Genomic DNA, 18,750 nt, shown 5'->3' with positions numbered 1-18,750 from the left:
GCTGTTACACAACATTGAAGACAGGTTTGGAAAAAAAGTATCCAGTCCAGGTTAAAAATACAGAATACAGTTGAAACAGATTTTTAATCAAGTGTTCGGTACTTTAACTGTGAATGCTGTGATTGGGTTTTATTTGCCAAAGGCCAGAAAGATTCCAGCAGTGATAGAAATCTAGACTGTATGCCATTTGGAAGTAATTCAGATCTGAAGTGTTTTACTCTAATATGATTAAAATGGAGTCACAGTTAAAAGTAAAACTGCTGGCTGGGCGCGGTGGCTCATGCCTGTAATCCCAGCACTTTGGGAGTCTGAGGCGGGTGGATCACCTGCCTGATATCAGAAGTTCGAGACCAGCCTGGCCAACATGGTGAAACACCATCTCTACTAAAAATACAAAAATTAGCCGGGCGTGGTGGCAGGCACCTGTAATCCCAGCTACTCAGGAGGCTGAGGCAGGAGACTCGCTTGAACCCAGGAAGCGGAGGTTGCGGTAAGCTAAGTTCACTCCACTGCACTCCAACCTGGGCAACAAGAGCGAAACTCCATCTCCAAAAAAGTAAATAAATAAACTGCTTAGGAAGTTGTTTGATGATGTCACCAACATTAATCCACATTAATGGGTGTGGCTACAAGGTGATGTACAACCAGCCGTCCTTGCTGTTATTTCTACTTAGAAGCAGTCTTGCCTTTTAAAAGTTCTAGGAAAGTGTTCATGATAGCTTTTTATAAAACTGACACCTTAATTTTTACTATATCTGAATTATAGCTTTTATATCTGTCATTCAACTAGCATTGGATTATTTACCGTCTTGTATAGTTCTCTTCTATCATGTTTGTACCTTGTCTTTTCAAGTAATGTGTTTATTTCTGTCTTACATTGTTGTTAAAATGAATAGCTGCCAGTATTGCATGTTGAAAATGATGAATTTAACTTGACAAATGACCTCCATCCAATTCCCAGATTTCTGATTAGTTTTGTCCTTTGATGAATGTTTCTTACTTTATTTTTGGTAGACTTGCTTGCATGAGTTCTTCCATATACTCCTTCCCATCGCCCATCACCCTACCTCCTGTTTTCCGTTTTTTTGTTTTTTTGTGTTTTTTTGAGACAGAGTTTTGCTTTTGTTGCCCAGGCTGGAGTGCAGTGGCGCGATCTTGGCTCATCTCCATCTCCCAGGTTCAAGCGATTCTCCTGCCTCAGCCTCCTGAGTAGCTGAGATTACAAGCATGCGCCACCACACCAGGCTAATTTTGTATTTTTGGTAGAGACAGTGTTTCTCCATGGTGGTCAAACTGGTCTCAATCTCCTGACCTCAGGTGATCCACCTGCCTCGCCCTCCCAAAGCGTTGAGATTACAGGTGTGAGCCACTGTGCCTGGCCATCTGCCTCCTGTTTTTAAGTGCTGCTTAATCTCCTTTCTTCTTAGTTCATTTTCTCAACAAACCACACACTTTCAACTCAGTTTTCTCAGGCTCTATTCATCCTTCCAGGTCAGAGAAGAAACATTCATCTGTAATAAGCGTACAGTGCATATGGATTAAATGAATAAATGAAGAACTGCATACCTGGAAGTTCTCTGTGGGCAAGTTCCATATTTGCCCTAAGTCCGTTTAATTAAAATTGGGTTTCATGGACAGTTTTTTAATTTGGAAGCTTACATCTAACTGTCTAACATCAGGACTGTCATGTCATCATCGTTGAGAAAGCATCCCTAAGTATATCTTTGTGATTAAGAACGAATAGGTAAAACCATTCAGGATGAGGACCTGCTTGTTGTTGACTTGAGCCACTTGATGCTTAAGGAGCAAAGAAGTCCTCAAAGATGAGGAGAAATAAGTTCCAGAAATACTTTTTTCCATGATGAAAAGTAGAGACAAGAAAAGAGGAACAGAGCAAGATCTAATTTTAAACTTCTGGAGGACAGAGATTCTTTTTTCCTGAGTCTGTGCTCAGCATTGTTTTTTGTTTCTTTGCTTTTGTTTTTTAAGAGACAAGGTCTCATTGTTGCCTAGGCTGGAGTGCACTGTTGTGATCATAGCTCACTGTAGACTCAGCTCCTGGGCTCAAGTGATTCTCCGGCTTCAGTCTCCCAAGTAGCTCGGACTACAGGTGTGTGCCACCACACCCAGCTAATGTTTTAAAAACTTTTTGTAGAGGTAGGGTCTTGCTATGTTGCCAGTGCTGGTCTTGGACTCCTGACCTCAAGCAGCCCTCCTGCCCTGGCTTCCCAAAATGTTGGGATTACAGGTGTGAGCCACTGTGCATGGCTTCAGCATTGTGTTTTTGTTTTTTGTTTTTTTTTTGGAGACGGAGTCTCGCTCTGTCGCCCAGGCTGGAGTGCAGTGTCCGGATCTCAGCTCACTGCAAGCTCCGCCAGGATGGTCTCGATCTCCTGACCTCGTGATCCGCCCGTCTCGGCCTCCCAAAGTGCTGGGATTACAGGCTTGAGCCACCGCGCCCGGCCCATGGCTTCAGCATTGTTAATAGCACCTGACACACATAGATGCTCCATTATTATGTTGACTTAGTGGCTCTTAAACCCTTGGATGTGCTGTGGTGCTTGGCATAGTGTCAGGCACTGGCTTACTTAAAATTTTCCTCAAAGTCATCATCAGTTCCATCTACTCATCTACATGCAGCAGCTCCCCAAGTTCTGATTTTTCTACCTTTGTATCATGTCTTGTGTTCATTCCCTCCATGTTGTTGTCCTGCTTCCTCTTGCTTAGACTCCAAGGCAGTCTTGTTCAAACACAGCATTGCTTTTGCTCAGAAAGCTTTGGTGGCTTGCCATTGCCTCCAGAACAGAGTTCAGCTTCTTTGTGTGAGTCCAGACTCTAGCTAGCTTACCTGTGATTCCACCAATATATTTCATTAGGCCACTGGACATACTCTGTAATCTCTTGATTCCCACATACCCTAATTTTTTGCTTCTATAGCTCTCGTCATGCGTAGTCCCTCTGCCAGAATTATTCTTTACCCTGTCTGTTATTAGGTCTTGCCCTTCACTTAATGCAGTGATAATCACACTCATTGTGGCCCACGGACCCAATGGACTGGAATGCTTGTTAAAACAAACAAGTAGATGCTCAGACTTCATACCTGAGGATCTGATTCTGGATTCTGGGATGGGACCCAGTGATCTGTATTTTTAGCAAATAGCCACAGGTGATTTGGATGAATTTGCCCTATGCCGCCTCCCTTTCCCCAGGACCAGTGCCTTAGGGGCTATGTCTCCTTCTTTGAAACATCTCCAGTCTTCCTGGCTAGAATGGAGATCTCTGTGTCCTTTGCTTTCGCTAGCATGCTTGCTTCTGTCACTCCTCACGGTACCCATTATGTGTGTTAGAGTTACAACTTTCATGTGTAGCTGTCAGTCATGTAGACGTCCTTTGGTATGCCTTGTTTGTCTTTTTCTCTCCCACTAGCGTAGTGCCTGACACTTTTATTTCCTCATTTTTCAGACATTCTTAATTACAGAGATCTTCTAAAAAAGTAAAATGTCCGTAATCCCAGCTCTTTGGGAGGCTGAGGCAGGCAGATCACTTGAGGTCAGGAGTTGGAAACCAGCCTGGCTGACATGGTGAAACCCCATTTCTACCAAAAAGAAAAAAAAACAAAAATTAGCCAGGCGTGGTGGCATGTACTTGTAGTCCTAGCTACTCAGGAGGCTGAGGCACAAGAATCGCTTGAACTTAGGAGGTGGAGGTTGCAGTGTTGGGGATCATGCTGCTGCACTCCAACTTGAGCGTCAGAGTGAGACCCTGTCTCAAAAATATAAAAGTGTAAAAATATATAATATAATTTAATTCTACATAAAGTTCCTTTTGGGAAATATAGATTATTTCTGTAACCATTTCCTAATTTTCTAGGAAGTGGAAAGTTCTTGTATAATTATAATTTTTATTTGGGGGGAGTTTGGAATGTGTTTTTGTTATGTTTAGCAACATATTTTTGAATTTTGGTTAGGAAAGGTAAACATCAGAAGAAATAGGAGAGGTTAGCAGATAAAGTAACTAAAATTAAAATTAACCTTTTCATTTCAGCTAATGATTTGATTATTAAACTTATTAATGAAAATTAAAAACTGACATGTTTTAAGGCTCTACATGACTTAACATTTTGCTTAAGATGAACAACTGCCCTTTAATCAATTTTCGGGACAAGGGATAGGGTATTGATAACACAGCTTAGGTTTTTAGCAGGCTACTCATTTGTTAGTAATAACTTTGGGTGTAAACATGAATGTTTTTCTTTCTGAGTTCCCAAAGGCAAACATTTCCTTTTTTGGTTAGTTCCATCATGGGTCAGCTAAATAGCTTACTGTGGAAAAGAAAAATACAAGATTCGCATTCTTGTTATAACTTAAGGTACCTTTCTAGTTATTATAAATTAGCACATTGAGGATAATATATTGTAAGAAGTGGTCTCTTTTAGTACTGAATTAAATATTTAAAATACTCTACTTTGGCTGTACGTTCAGTATGCCTGCCACTGCACTTTTGAGTTACCCTGTTTTAGGAAACCTTCTCATGTGACAATAACTAGATAGTTTGGTAACTCAGATGAATAAAGAGATGGGAGTCAGGGGTTGGCTGGATGATACAATTGGAGATATGGATGAAAACTAACAAAATGGCTAGGAGTCATTTCCAACTAATTTTTTTGTTTAATTTGTATTCGCTTATTGAGAAGTATAAGCAACACTGGTTACGTAGGACTGGACAGAGTGTATGACAGTGGGAGGAATATCCCACAGCTTCCTACTTTCTGTAAACAATTTAACATTGTCAGCATTAATACAGCTTCCTGTAATGGCCAGTCTGTCTTTGCAATTCCTGAAACCAAACTGTTTTTGCTAATCATGGTACCTTCAGTTAGACTTAATTCTTTTCTTTTTTTGTGCCTGATGTTATTCTTCTTGAAGCCCATAAGGTAGTGTATTCATTAACACAGAGATTTACTCCCTCAATCTGTGTAACAAGGTAACCATTTAGCTCCATGAAGGGCATGTAAAAAGCTGAGGTCCAACTAAGTATTCTAGAAACTTCAGTTTCAGCTAATTTTTAAAAAAATTTATTTGCACTGCAGCGTGTATTTGAAATATAATACATTCAATCCCAGCACTTTGGGAGGCCGAGATGGGCGGATCACGAGGTCAAGAGATGGAGACCATCCTGGCTAACACGGTGAAACCCTGTCTCTACTAAAAAATACAAAAAACTAGCCGGGCAAGATGGCGGGTGCCTGTAGTCCCAGCTACTCGGGAGGCTGAGGCAGGAGAATGGCGTAAACCCGGGAGGCGGAGCTTGCAGTGAGCTGAGATCTGGCCACTGCACTCCAGCCTGGGCAACAGAGCAAGACTCCGTCTCAAAAAAAAAAAAAAAGAAATATAATACAATCAAGAGTCATTTGAAGCTCCTGTAGTCCCAGCTACTGGAGAGGCAAGAGGATTGCTTGAGCTCAAGAATTCAAGTCCAATGTGGGCAACATAGTGAGGACAGCCCCCCCCTTAAAAAAAAAAGAATCAGAGTTATTTATTTATAAATTAACGTGAATTTGGATTTGCTTTAAATAGTAAAGAATTGCTACTTTCAGTTGTAAAATATTATGTTTCTTTTAGATGATTGGTCCATTTTCTCTATAAGTATGGTCAAGCAAGGACTTTGAGTTGCTGAAAACCTATTGGGTATCTTTTGGTTCTAGGGTTAGTGTTAAATATTTCATCCCATATAAAATAAAGATTATATATAACATTAGAGATAGTAGAAATTTTTATCTTACTTTATTAATAGTTTTTAGAGACAGAGTCTCACTCTGTTAAACAGGCTGAAGTGCAAGTGGTGTGATCATAGTTCCCTGTAACCTTAGAACTCAAGTGTTCCTCCTGTCTCAGCCTCCTAAAGTGCTGGGATTACAGTAGTGAGCCACCTCACCCAGCCAGAGATAGTAGAGATTTTAAAATTGAGTTTAATTTCCTTGTGATGAAATTGATCAGATGTCAGAGTGGTTACATTTTATCCAAATCTTGTAAACCCAGAGCTTTATGTTTATTTACGTTAAACACAAAGGTTTTTCTTTTTTTCTTTTTAATTTCTTTTTTAAAATTTCCGTCAGTTCCTTTAAGTTTACACTTATGGTTTTAATACAAGTTTGTGAGGTGTGTGTGCATGCACACATAGGTGATATCATTTGATGTATTCTATTATGTTGAAATTTTCATGTTTGCATTTTTTTGGGTGAAAACTTGTCAGGCTGTAGGATGTCTGGGTTCTTGGTGCTAAAGGGGAATTGGAAAATACTTGCTGCTTTCTATATTACCTTTTATTGCTAAACAAAACTAGTGGCACAATAATTTATGATTCTCTGAAAATGTTTATTAAACAACTAAGAGGTGGAACAAGTAAATAGTTTTGTTCTGAAAAGTAGACTTTAGTTTCAGAACTCTTTGCCTAGAGTGTGAACCTAACCCAGGAAAAAGGTTTGTGAGCTTACTTTAAAGAAAAGCATAATGGCCAAAGGACTCCTTGGATTGAATGTTCCCTGCTCAACTTTCACAGATATGCAGCAGCCAGCCAAGTTGGGGTGTCCAGTCCTGTTAGCCCAAAACAGGTGCCAGTTTCTTTCTTCAGAAAATTAATTCAGGCTGAGAATTGCTTGAGGCCAAGACTTCCAGAACGGCCTGGCCAACATAGCAAGATCCTGTCTCTACAAATACTTTTAAAAATTAGCCAGGTGCAGTGGCACGTGCCTGTAGTCCCACCTACTTGGGAGGTTGAGAGAAGGAGATCGCTTGAGCCCAGGAATTTGAGGTTGCAGTGAGCCATGATTGCACCACTGCACTCCAGCCTGGCCAACAGTGAGATCCTGTCTCAAAAATAAATAAAAATAAAATTCATAGTACTGATAATTATAATAATTGTTTAATATAATAACTGTTTAATACTTTATGTTTTATAACATTTGCTTTGCACTTTTCAAAGCCCTATCACATTCATGATCATATAGTTCTATATTTAAAAAGGAGACAGAATCCTGGAGTGTCAGGTCCCCCAAAAAAGCAAAACAAGATATACTGTTATGCCCATTTCACAGATTAAAAAATGGAGACTCAGAAAGATTCGTTGAGATGCTTCAATTCACAGACCTAGTAAATAATAATAGAATAGACACCGCAGTCCCATTCTGCTGACTCCTAGTCCACAGCTCTGGCCACCAAACCATTTTACTGTCACTCAGACATGGCATCTGTGGAGCATTCTTCTTGTCTTTCATTCCCAACTTCTGACCACCACCCATACATACAAATAATTAACACTCCCCTATTAAGTTCTAGCACATTATTTTAAGCGCGTGTTAGGTTTTATTTAAGAGTGTTTGGTGTTACGCTCATAGTCACATAGTTATTTTTATATCCTGAACTTTCCTAATATCCTTGTACCATGTTTTCTTTATTATAGTTATGATATAAGTAATCTTAAGCGATGTTTAATAGTAAATTTACTAACTCTGAATGGTACATTTTATCCTAATCACTATTCAGCTTGGTAAAGGTTCAGTTTGAATCTTTACCTCCTTGAAAACTAACTGTAATAGTGATTCTCAACTGATGTTTGTTTCATCAGTGGACACAGGTTTTTTTTTTTTTTTTTCCCCCAGACCCTTGCTGTGTTGCCCAGGCTGGAGTGCAGTGGCATGATCCCAGCTGATTGCATCTTCCAATTCCCAGGTTCAAGCCCTGACCCAGCCTCCTGATTAATTGGGACTACAGGTGTATACCACCACACCCAGCTAATTTTTGTATTTTTAGTAGAGATGGGGTTTCACCATGTTGGCCAGGTTGGTCTCGAATTCCTGACCTCAGGTGATCTGCATGTCTCAGCCTCCCAAAGTGCTGGGATTACAGGCGTGAGCCACCGTGCGCCTGTCTGAACACAGTTTTTAATGTATTCTGAAAAATAGAAGTTTAGTGGCAACCAGTTAGCTGAAAGAGATTGCCAACATTTTTCTAGGATAGTGCAATTTGGAAATTAGTGCCTGTCTTATATGTAATTGGTCAGATTTGAGTTTGTTTTAGAAAAGAGGACACCAGAACATTTTTTTTTTTTTGAGATGGAGTCTCACTCTGTTGCCTGCATTGGAGTGCAGTGGCGTGATCTTGGCTCACTGAAACCTCCACCTCCCAGGCTCAAGCAATTCTCCTGCCTCAGCCTCCCGAGTAGCTGGGATTACAGGTATGGGCCACCATGCCTGGCTATTTTTTGTATATTTAGTAGAGACAGGGTTTCACCATGTTGGCCAGGCTGGTCTCGAACTCCTGACCTCAAGTGATCTGCCCGCCTTAGCCTCCCAAAGTGTTGGGATTACAGGCGTGAGCCACCACGCCCGGCCTTTTGTGAACTCCTTTGAAATGCTTCCCGTGTAATCATGTCACAGTTTTCATACTGCCTATGAGCACTTGAGACTGCAATTTGTCACAAAGTTTTTTCTTCTTTTTCCTTTTTTTAAGAGATGGGGTTTTGCCAGGTTGCCCAGGCTGGTCTTGAATTCCTGGGTTCAATTAATTCTCCCACCTCGGCCTCCCACAGTGCTGGGACTACAGGCGTGAGTCACCACCATGCCTGGCTTATCACAAATTTTTATTCCAGTTAAAAGTGACCTAATTTTTTTTTTAAGTGTGTATTTCTGGAAATTAGAAGTGATTTTTATTTCACTGCTTGAAAGTATTTCGTTTTTCCCTAGCTATATACTATTCACTTTTGTCTATATTGTGAACCTGTCTTGTTTGCAAGATGCCTTTTATTCAAAAGAACTTGTTATGGCCACATTAGCAGAGCATAGAATGAGCTGATGTGGATCAAGAAAATAGTTTTGTTTTGGAAACTGAACTTTAGTGCACTTGGCCAAAGTACTGATCTGTTGGGTTGATGGTAGCTGTTTATTTTAATCTTCCAAATGTAATCACTCTTCTTTTGGCAAAATGAGTTGAAAGTAGTTTTTTTTTCTACTTTATGACACAGGGTCTTGCTCTGTTCCCCAGGCCTGTGTGCAGTGGCACAGCCATGGCTTACCGTATGTAGCCTTGACCTCCCCAACTCAAGCAATCTTCCCACCTCAGTCTCCTCAGTAGTTGAGATTACCGGCACATACTACCACACCCGGCTAGTTTTTTTTGTTATTTGCAGAAACAAGGTCTCACTATGTTGACCAGGGTGGCCTTTCCCCGGCCTCAAATGATCCTCCCATCTTGGCCTCCTAAAGTGGGGGGATTTCAGGCATGAGCCAGTGTGCCCAGCCTCGAAAGGATTTTTAAATCCCTTCAGTGGGTAAACTTTTCATCCCCATCTATTCTGCAGTAGATCCAGAATACTTCAGTGGAAGTCTTTGTTGATTTTTGTTTGTTTTTTGTTCTTGTTTTCATTTTTTATCAATCCTGGCCTATAGATATTTTGTTTTTTAATCTAAGTAGTAAAATCTGTGTGCTTGGTTGTGCTGTGACTTTTTAAAAGCTTTTGTCTTCCATACAAATTAAACAATAACCATATTTTGTCGAAGCATAGTGGCTCACATCTGTAATCTCAGCACTTTGGGAGGCTGCGGTGAGCAGATTGCTTGAGTCCAGAAGTTTGAGACCAGCCTGGGCAACATGCCAAAACCCTGTCTCTACAAAATATGCAAAAATTAGTCCAGCATGGTGGTGCACACCTGTGGTCCCAGCTACTCGGGGGTCTGAAACAAGGGGACCACTTGAGCCTGGGAGGCAGAGTTGCAGTGACCTAAGATTTACACCGCTGCACTCCAGCCTGGGAGACACAGCAAGATCTTGTCTCAAAAAAAAAAAAAAAATTAATAAACATGTTCAAACTTAATGATTTTATATATTGTAAAACATTTTTACATTTGGTTTCACGTGATGGCCTTAAGATTGGATTTGGTTTTGTGCCATGCTGTGGGATAACGTGGAGTAAGGCAGCAGCCAGAGTTCCTGTTCTGGCTGCCACTCACTGTGTGAGCTCAGGCAAGTCCCTCGGCCTCTCTGAATTTCTAATTCTGCAACTGTAAAATGAGGATGATCTATTATTAGGGGCCTACTATTATTATTGTGATGAGGACATGAGATCACCCATGTAAAGCCCCACAGTACCTATATTGTATTAACCATATTATTAACATTATTAATATTCCTAATGGTCTTTATGCACCTAAGTAGCTTCATAGAAAAATAAAGCACTGTAAACTTTGATTTGATTTACTCTCTAAACCTGATTACCAATATAAAAAATTCTGAATAATGTAGAATATATTACTTGTGTTTTATTATTAGATTGTATGTTGTCTGTAGGACCACATGCTGAAGAGAGATTTGAGGTTTTCCTTGTTACATTTGTTCTTTTTTTTTGAGATGGAGTCTCGCTCTGTTGCCCAGGCTGGAGTGCAGTGGTGCAGTCTTGGCTCACTGCAACCTCCTTCTCCCAGGTTCAAGTGATTCTCCTGCCTTGGCCTCCCAAGTAGCTGGGACTACAGGCCCGCGCCATCATGCCTGGCTAATTTTTGTATTTTTAGTAGAGATGGGGTTTCACTGTGTTGGCCAGGCTGGTCTGGAACTCCTGACCTCAATTGATCTGCCCACCTCGGCCTCCCAAAGTGTTGGGATTATAGGCTTTACTGCACCCGGCCACCTTGTTATGTTAGTTCTTGTTGCCTAGTGATACCACTGTGCTTGATTTTTAGATCAAAAACTTATGATGTGGTTCTTCATTTTTTTTTTTTTTTGAGATGGAGTTTCACTCTTGTTACCCGGGCTGCAGTGTAGTGGCACGATCTTGGCTCACAGCAACCTCTGCCTCCCGGGTTCAAGCAATTCTCCTGCCTCCGGCTCCCGAGTAGCTGGGATTACAGGCATGTGCCACCATGCCTGGCTAATTTTGTATTTTTAGTAGAGACAGGGTTTCTCCATTTTGGTCATGCTGGTCTTGAATTCCTGACCTCAGGTTACCTACCTGCTTTGGCCTCCCTAAGTGAGGGGATTACAGGCGTGAGCCACCACAGCTGGTTGGTTCTTCATTTTTTCACAGTGCCTTTTTAAACAAGTGAAAACATTTTACAAACAATAGCTCTATATTTTTATGGCTAGTCCTTGTGTATCTTTCTAAATGTAAAATCATACAACTCTAAAGAATCAAATGTCATTTGAAAATAATAGACTGTTGTATAGATGGTTGGTGAAACTAACCAGTATTGATCCTTCTCATTATCACGATGAGATTTGTAGCCAGAATTATTTGATTGTTTGGAGAATGTGTTCCTGAAATGCCTCAGATGTACCAGAGTGAGACAAGTCATTTATCTTCCTGCTGGAGGCATGGGGAGATAACCAGTGGCTCAGGTGCACAGTGCTCACCACTCCCACTGAATGTGCTGCTTTCGTCCCCTCTTCCTTCACCTTTGTCTCTGAGGTGCTCCCCACACCCCTTCCACATGCACACACAGACATACTCTTTCCCTTTCTGTCATTTCTCTGCCCTGTGACTTGGCAGAGGCGTTGAGAGTACTTAGTTAAAGAGGGTATTAGAGCTTCATTTCCAAGGTAAAAAAATTCATATGTTGACAAAATACAGAATTTTTTTTTTTTTTTTAGATTCCATGTTTTTTGTGAGATCTCAGCACTTCTATTTTGTGTAAAAACCAACTAAAAAGTTAGTCTGGAGGATATCTACTTTTTCTCAGGGAGCAAAATTAGCAAATTTCAAATTTGCTCCTCTCAAAGAAAAAAATATTTGTCTTGACTTTTCCAATTATGGTATGTTATGATTAAATGTTGCAACCAATTTTAAAGTTGGTGCTATAGTTTAATAGTTTAGTAAGAGAACCAAGGTTCCCCTTGTTGTATAGTATTTTGCACAGTTGGCCTTAACTATATCTTTTTTTTTGTTTTGAAAAAGAGTATTTTATTAAAAAGCTTCATTTTGTAGAAACACTTTTTCTAATGAGAATATGTTCATGTGATATTTTTGTATGTAATTATAGTTTATTCTATATGGAAAGTAAATAGCGAATGTAAAAAGTGATGAGGACAAGAAAGCCCTAGGTAGTGAATTACAGGAAATGTGTTATTCTGAAACAGGTCTGGTAACAGTTCACTGGTAGCTTTCAGCAGCCATGCAGTCACATGTTACTGAACACCTATAAATGAGTCAGTTACCTTTTTGTGGGCTAGGTGTTTGCTAATGAACCAAATGAAAGTAATCCCTGCGTTGATCTTAGATGCTAGTCAGAGTAATGAAATATGCACACAAATATGTAATTACACACGTGGTGAATGCTCTGAAGGAAAAGAAACAATGAGAGACCAGGAGGATAGTCTGAGGAGGCAACATTTAGGTTAAGATCCCATGGATGAGAAAGTCCTCCAGGAAAGGAGGGGGAAGAATGCTCCAGGCAGAATGAGCACCATCTGCACAGTTGGAGAAAAACTTACTGCGGGTCAGAAAACGTGATCCAGGCCAGGAGGGAGGAGCAAGTGAGGGAGAACTGAGGTGGAGGAGGCAGGCAGCAGCCTGTGACTGCCAGGCCTTGTAGCCCATGTTGAGGAGTTTGAGGTTTCTTTGCCTTGGGAAGCCACCAAAGGATTTTAAGCAGGATCACTCAGGCTGCTGTGTGGAAATTAGAGGGGAGTGAGGGAGAGCCTTTGCACCAGGTACTGTTTTTGGTTCTAACCAGTTCCAGAGTTAGGAGACTATTGCAGAGCAAGCAGCTTGTTGTTAGGTGGTGGCCATAGAGATAAGAGAAGAAAATGGATTCAGGATATACTTTGTAGGGAAAATCATTGGAATCTGATAGACTGAATGTGGGGTAGGGGAGAAAGGCATATATTAAGAGTGACTCAAGTTTCTGGCTTTATCAACTAGGTGGATATTGGTGCTATTTACTCAAATCACAGGATCATGGGAGAATGATATTTGAGGGGGATGATTAAGAGTTTAGGTTATAGGCAGTCCCTGATTTACTGTGGTTTGACTTATGTTTTTTTTTACTTTATGGTGATGCAAATGCAACACACATTTAGTATAAACTATACTTCAGGTACCCATACAATCATTATGTTTTTCACTTTTGGTATAGTATTCAGTAAACGTTGTGAGATATTCAACACTTTATTATAAAATAAGCTTTGTGCTAGATGATTTTGCCCAGCCATCAGCTGATGTGAGTGTTCCGAGCATGTTTAAGGGAGGTTAGGCTAAGCTGTGATGCTTGGTGGGTTAGATGTATTAAATGTATTTTGGGGCCAGGCACGGTGGCTTACGCCTGTAATCTCAACACATTGGGAGGCCGAGGTGGGGAGATGGCTTGAACTCAAGAACTCGAGACCAGCCTCACCAACATGGTGAGAACCGCCCCCGCCCGACCCCGTGTCTACTAAAAATACAAAAAAATAGTTGGGTATATATGGTGGTGTATGCATGTGATCCCAGCTACTCAGAGCTGAGGTGGGAGGATCCCTTGAGCCCAGGAGGTTGAGGCTACAGTGAGCCATGATTATGCCACTGTGACTCAAGCCTGGGTGACAAAGCGAGACCCTGTCTCTAAAAATAAATGGGTTTTTTTTTCTTTTTCTTTTCTTTTTTTTTTTTTTTTGAGATGGTGTCTCGCTCTGTCACCCAGGCTGGAGTGCAGTGGCGCAGTCTCGGCTCACTGCAACCTTTGCCTACCTGCTTCAAACGATTCTCCTACCTCAGCCTCCCAAGTAGCTGAGATTACAGGTGCGTGCCACCAGGCCCGGTGAATTTTTCGATTTTTGGTAGAGACGGGGTTTTTCCATATTGACCAGGCTGGTCTCGAACTCCTGACCTTGTGATCTGCCCGCCTCAGCCTCCCAAAGTGATTACAGGCATGAGCCACTGCACCCAGCCATAAATGTGTTTTTGACTTACGATATTTTCATCTTAAGTGATGGGTTTGTTGGGGCATAACCCCATCAGAAGTCAACGAGCTTAAGTACTAGGCTGAGATCTCTGTGAGATGTCTGGGTGGAGATAACCAGGTAGACAGCTTGATACATGAGTCTTGAATCCAGAACAGTTTGGGGTTAGAGATAGAAATTCAGGAGGTGTTTGTATCTAGGAGGTATTTGAAGTCTGTGAAACAATTACTGAGTATAATTTTTCTGATATGATTACTCAGGGAAAGGGTGTAAAAAGAGATGAGGGCTCATGGTAGAGTCTTTTTTTCATTTTTGTAGAGGCGGGGTCTCGCCATGTTGCCTAGGCTGATCTTGAACTCCTGGGCTCAAGCAATCTGCCTGTGTTGGCCTCCCAATGTGTTGGGATTACAAGAGTGAGCCACTATACTCAGTCTGACAGTAGTAGAGTCTTGAGAAACCTCCACATCTTTTGAGAATGTTCAGAGGAGGAGATCCTAGCAGAAATGGCCAGAAAGGTAGGAGAAATTTAGGAACATGTCATGTCATGGAAGCCAGGAAAGTGTTTCAAGAAGAAAAAAGTGGTCAGCAGTGTCCCGTGCTGGTGAGAGGTCTAGGAAGAATGACATGTGCACTGATGTTTGGCACAGGAAAGTTGCATATGCTGACTGGCAGCAGGTGCCCTGCTGAGGGAGATGGCAGCCTAGAAGGACTTAAAAGGAGAGAGAGGCGAGGAAGTGGAGAAGGTTCAATTGAAGTCAAGCTGACTGTTCTCTTGTCCCTTTTACAGTACTTTCAACCCTCTGGCTTAGTAAGTTGTGGTTTTTCTGATCTTTTTAAAGTTTGAGAGGACATTGTATTTATATTAACCAGTTTATTTGAATTACAATCTCAGAAGTATTAAATATTCATAAGATTGTTAGTCTGTTAGGTCAGGCAAATACAGAAGAGTTTTTCACTTTGTACTTGATTATTTTATTTATGATCATTTCCAATTTAGTTAGGGTAATAACCTGATCAGTTATATACATGGCACTCATTGATTCTTCAGCAAACATGTGCTGAATACCTGCCCCTGCTATGTTCTTGGCCCAGACTAGGCCCTAGCAACCCAAGTGAACTGCCCCGTCTGGCTGCCTTAATGGGGGCTCCCAATCTAGTGGGGAGCAAATGAAATGATCAGTGCGATCATATACTGCACTTCTGCAGCTGTTCTGCCAAGAGTGTGCAGAATTACTCTTTATTAACCTAAAAAAGACTTAAGAGAGCATGTAGTCGAGTTCTGTTCATGTTGTATATAGAGCATAGGGCCACAGAGGTGAAGGACACATAGAGGTTAAGGTCACAGCTAGTTTTATTTATTTATATATTTATTTATTTATTTGGGACAGAGTCCCACTCTTTCACCCAGGCTGGAGTGCAGTGGCACAATGTATGCTCACTCCAACCTCTGTCTGCCAGATTCAAGCGATTCTTATGCCTCAGCTTCCTGAGTAGCTGGGACTACAGGCATGCACCACAACACCCACCTAATTTTTGTAGTTTTAATAGAGACGGGGTTTTGCCATGTTGGCCAGGCTAGTCTCGAACTCCTGGCCTCAAACAGTCCACCCGCCTTGGTCTCCCAAAGTGCTGGGATTACATGTGTGAGCCACCGTGCCTGGCCCAGCTAGTTTTAGTGATAGAGCCAAGATTCAGACTCCGGGTTGTAGGATTCCAAAGCTCAAGTCTGATACTCCGCTGCCTTGCTTTATTGCTTCCTTAGTAACAAAATTAACCAGATCGGGACTTAAAAACAGGAGCTGATGTGCCATTATACATGTTGAGCTAATTTTCACATTCATCAGCTTTTGAAACTATTTAGAAGTTGGACTGCTTTGCTGCCTGACTGGTTGAAGAATAAGGATGGGAAGGTATTTAGTGCTCCTTATAGGCTGTGTGGAAATTTTCTGCTGGAGAGACTTTGGTTGGGATAGTGATTGAACTCTAAACTGGGAATAAAGTCATCTGGGTTTTCCTTGCACCTGCTTTGTGATCATATGCATAGAATTACTTTATTAATTAGTGTTGATTATTGTGTCATGTTTGACTTACAGGGTATTTTTTAGCACACCATCACAGAGCAGAATTTTCCGTCTGGAGTACATTCACGAGGACTTCAGGGTATTATGAAGCGCTCTTATAGGCCCTTCTGTTTAGATACTAGGGGAATTGAAACTGCATTTGGGAAGTATGTCCTGTGTTGGAAAGCAGCATATTCTTTTTTCCTTTTTAATAATTGAAGTCATTTCTTTTGGGGAATCAAAAAAAATTTTTTTTTACAGTGAAGGGTTCTAGTTCTGACAAAGCTAAATATTTCTTGCTATGCTGATGGGATTATATATGATTGGCCCTTTTCAAAAAAGCATTTTAACCTTGAGGGATTTTTCAAGGCTTAGAACTCTGAAGCTTTGTTATCATTATGTGAAAACTCAAGAGTAGGAAAGTGGTTTGTCTGTTCTGAGGGAATGACTTACAGACTCCAGAACCTAAATTAGCTTTTTTTTTTTTTTTTAAGTTTAAAATTTTAAAACTACATGGTTTCTTGAAAAATATCCAGCTAGCCACTATCCTACCACCTCAGGACATCTCCGCTGACATTTTGGTGTATTTCCTTCCAGTATTTGAATACAATGTTGGTTGTTGAGATAAGCTTGTTTGTACTTTCTGTACAACTTTATATCCTGTTAATTTAATGTTGCAACATTAGCATTTCCTGGAGGAGGTGATTTTCTCAGAGGAACAGCAACGCATTTTTTAGAAATAGATGTGGATTTCTTATTTAAGTTTAAATGGTAACATGGAACAAATATGTCTTTAATATGACCATGTTGCTACCTGTTTGATCAGCAATATATATAATATCAGAGCTGACCCATTTGTGCAGTATTAAACTCCTTTCTCACATTTACAATTTGTACTTAATTTTGTTAAGTACCGTGGCTCATGCCTGTAAACCCAGCACTTTGGGAGGCCAAGGCGGGCCGATCATCTGAGGTCGGGAGCTGGAGACCAGCCTGACAAACATGGAGAAACCCCATCTCTACTAAAAATACAAAATTAGCTGGGCGTGGTGGTGCATGCCTGTAATCCCAGGTGCTCAGGAGGCTGAGGCAGGAGAATCACTAGAACCAGGAAAGGCGGAGGTTGCAGTGAGCTGAGATCGTGCCATTGTACTCCAGCCTGGGCAACAAGAGCAAAACTCCATCTCAAAAAGATAAAATAAATACTAAACATACAACTAAAACGTTTTTCTCTGTTTCTCCACGATGAAGCATTTCAGTAAGGTCCTTTTTTTGTGACTTATGTAGTAGGAGAATTACTAAACTGCATTGTACATTTTGTGTTAACATTTGATAGGAGTGTGGAAATACTCCTAGAATACTTGGATCATTAAGATTATTAGCCTTGGGCCGGGCACGGTGGCTCACACCTGTAATTCCAGCACTTTGGGAGGCCGAGGCGGGAGGACCACAAGGTCAGGAGATCGAGACCATCCTGGCTAACACAGTGAAACCCTATCTCTACTAAAAATACAAAAAATCAGCCGGGCGTGGTGGCGGGCATCTGTAGTCCCAGCTACTCCACAGGCTGAGGCAGGAGAATGGCATGAACCTGGGAGGCGGAGCTTGCAATGAACCGAGATAGCACCCCTGCACTCCAGCCTGGGCAACAGAGCAAGACTCCATCGCAAAATTAAAAAAAAAAGATTATTAGCCTTAAATTATTTTGGTGATAAAGCCAACACAAAAACTTGATACAAAGAGAAAATTATTAATTTGTGAGCAGCAACAAGAAAAAGTCAATTTCTAGAATAAAGTAATAAGTTCTTTCCAAAAACACTCTTATTTCATGTGCAGTAATTTATTTTTGTAGCGTATATGCTAGAAAACATTGAAATAACTTAATGAGATAAAGGTAGTATTCTACTCATGCTATTATAGACTGTCTTACATTGGTCTGAAAAGATACTTAATTTGAAAAAGAAATTTTCAAATATTGGGGTGGTTTATGATGTAACTAATTTTAGTTCTTTTGGAATTTTTTTTTTTTTGAGACGGAGTCCTGCTCTGTGGCCCAGGCTGGAGTGCAGCGGGGTGATCCGGCTCACTGCAACCTCCGCCTCTGGGGTTCAGGTGATTCTCCTGCCTCAGTCTCCCGAGTAGCTGGGACTACATTCACCCGCCACCACTCCCAGCTAATTTTTGTATTTTTAGTAGAGATGGGGTTTCACCATATGGCCCAGGCTGGTCTCAAACTCCTGACCTTGTGACCTACCCACCCCGGCCTCCCAAAGTGTTGGGATTACAGGCGTGAGCCACCAAGCCTGGCCTCTTTTGGAAATTTTAACTGATAAACATAGAAATTGCTGGCAAGAAATTTGGAACTGTGTATTCACTTGGAGTCTGCTTAATTTTTATGTATCTACACAGCAAAGGAAAATGGCTTGTTGGCTATAAGTTTTGTTCCTCGTGAACTAAACATTTTACTCCTCCTGAACTAAACAGAAAGGCATGACGGGTGGTACTTTAAGTATGCTGTAATTTTTTAAAATTATTTTTTTAAAGGCAGGGTCTCATTTTGTCACCCAGGCTGGAGTGCAGTGGTGCAATCATAGCGCGCTATGGCCTTGCACATCTGGGCTCAAGTAATCCTTCTGCTTCAGCCTCCTAGTAGCTGGACTACAGGTCTACCACACACCCACACCCAGCTGATTTCTTCTCTTTATTTAGAGATGGTGTCTTGCTCTTTTGCTCAGGCTGGTCTCGAACTCCTGGGTTCAAGTGATCCT

The 18,750-nt window shown here is 41.1% G+C and overlaps 1 protein-coding gene across 1 annotated transcript in view; it reads left to right on the top strand.

The window, feature by feature from the left end:
* The window catches only part of GNA13 (G protein subunit alpha 13), a 47,278-nt gene that overhangs the window by 4,539 nt on the left and 23,989 nt on the right, over positions 1–18,750 (top strand). The gene's annotated exons all lie outside the window — the stretch shown is intronic.

The sequence above is a fragment of the Piliocolobus tephrosceles genome, chromosome 16 (assembly GCF_002776525.5).
Source record: "Piliocolobus tephrosceles isolate RC106 chromosome 16, ASM277652v3, whole genome shotgun sequence".
NCBI classification, from domain to species: Eukaryota; Metazoa; Chordata; class Mammalia; order Primates; family Cercopithecidae; genus Piliocolobus; species Piliocolobus tephrosceles.
This window is presented reverse-complemented; position numbering and strand designations above follow the sequence as displayed.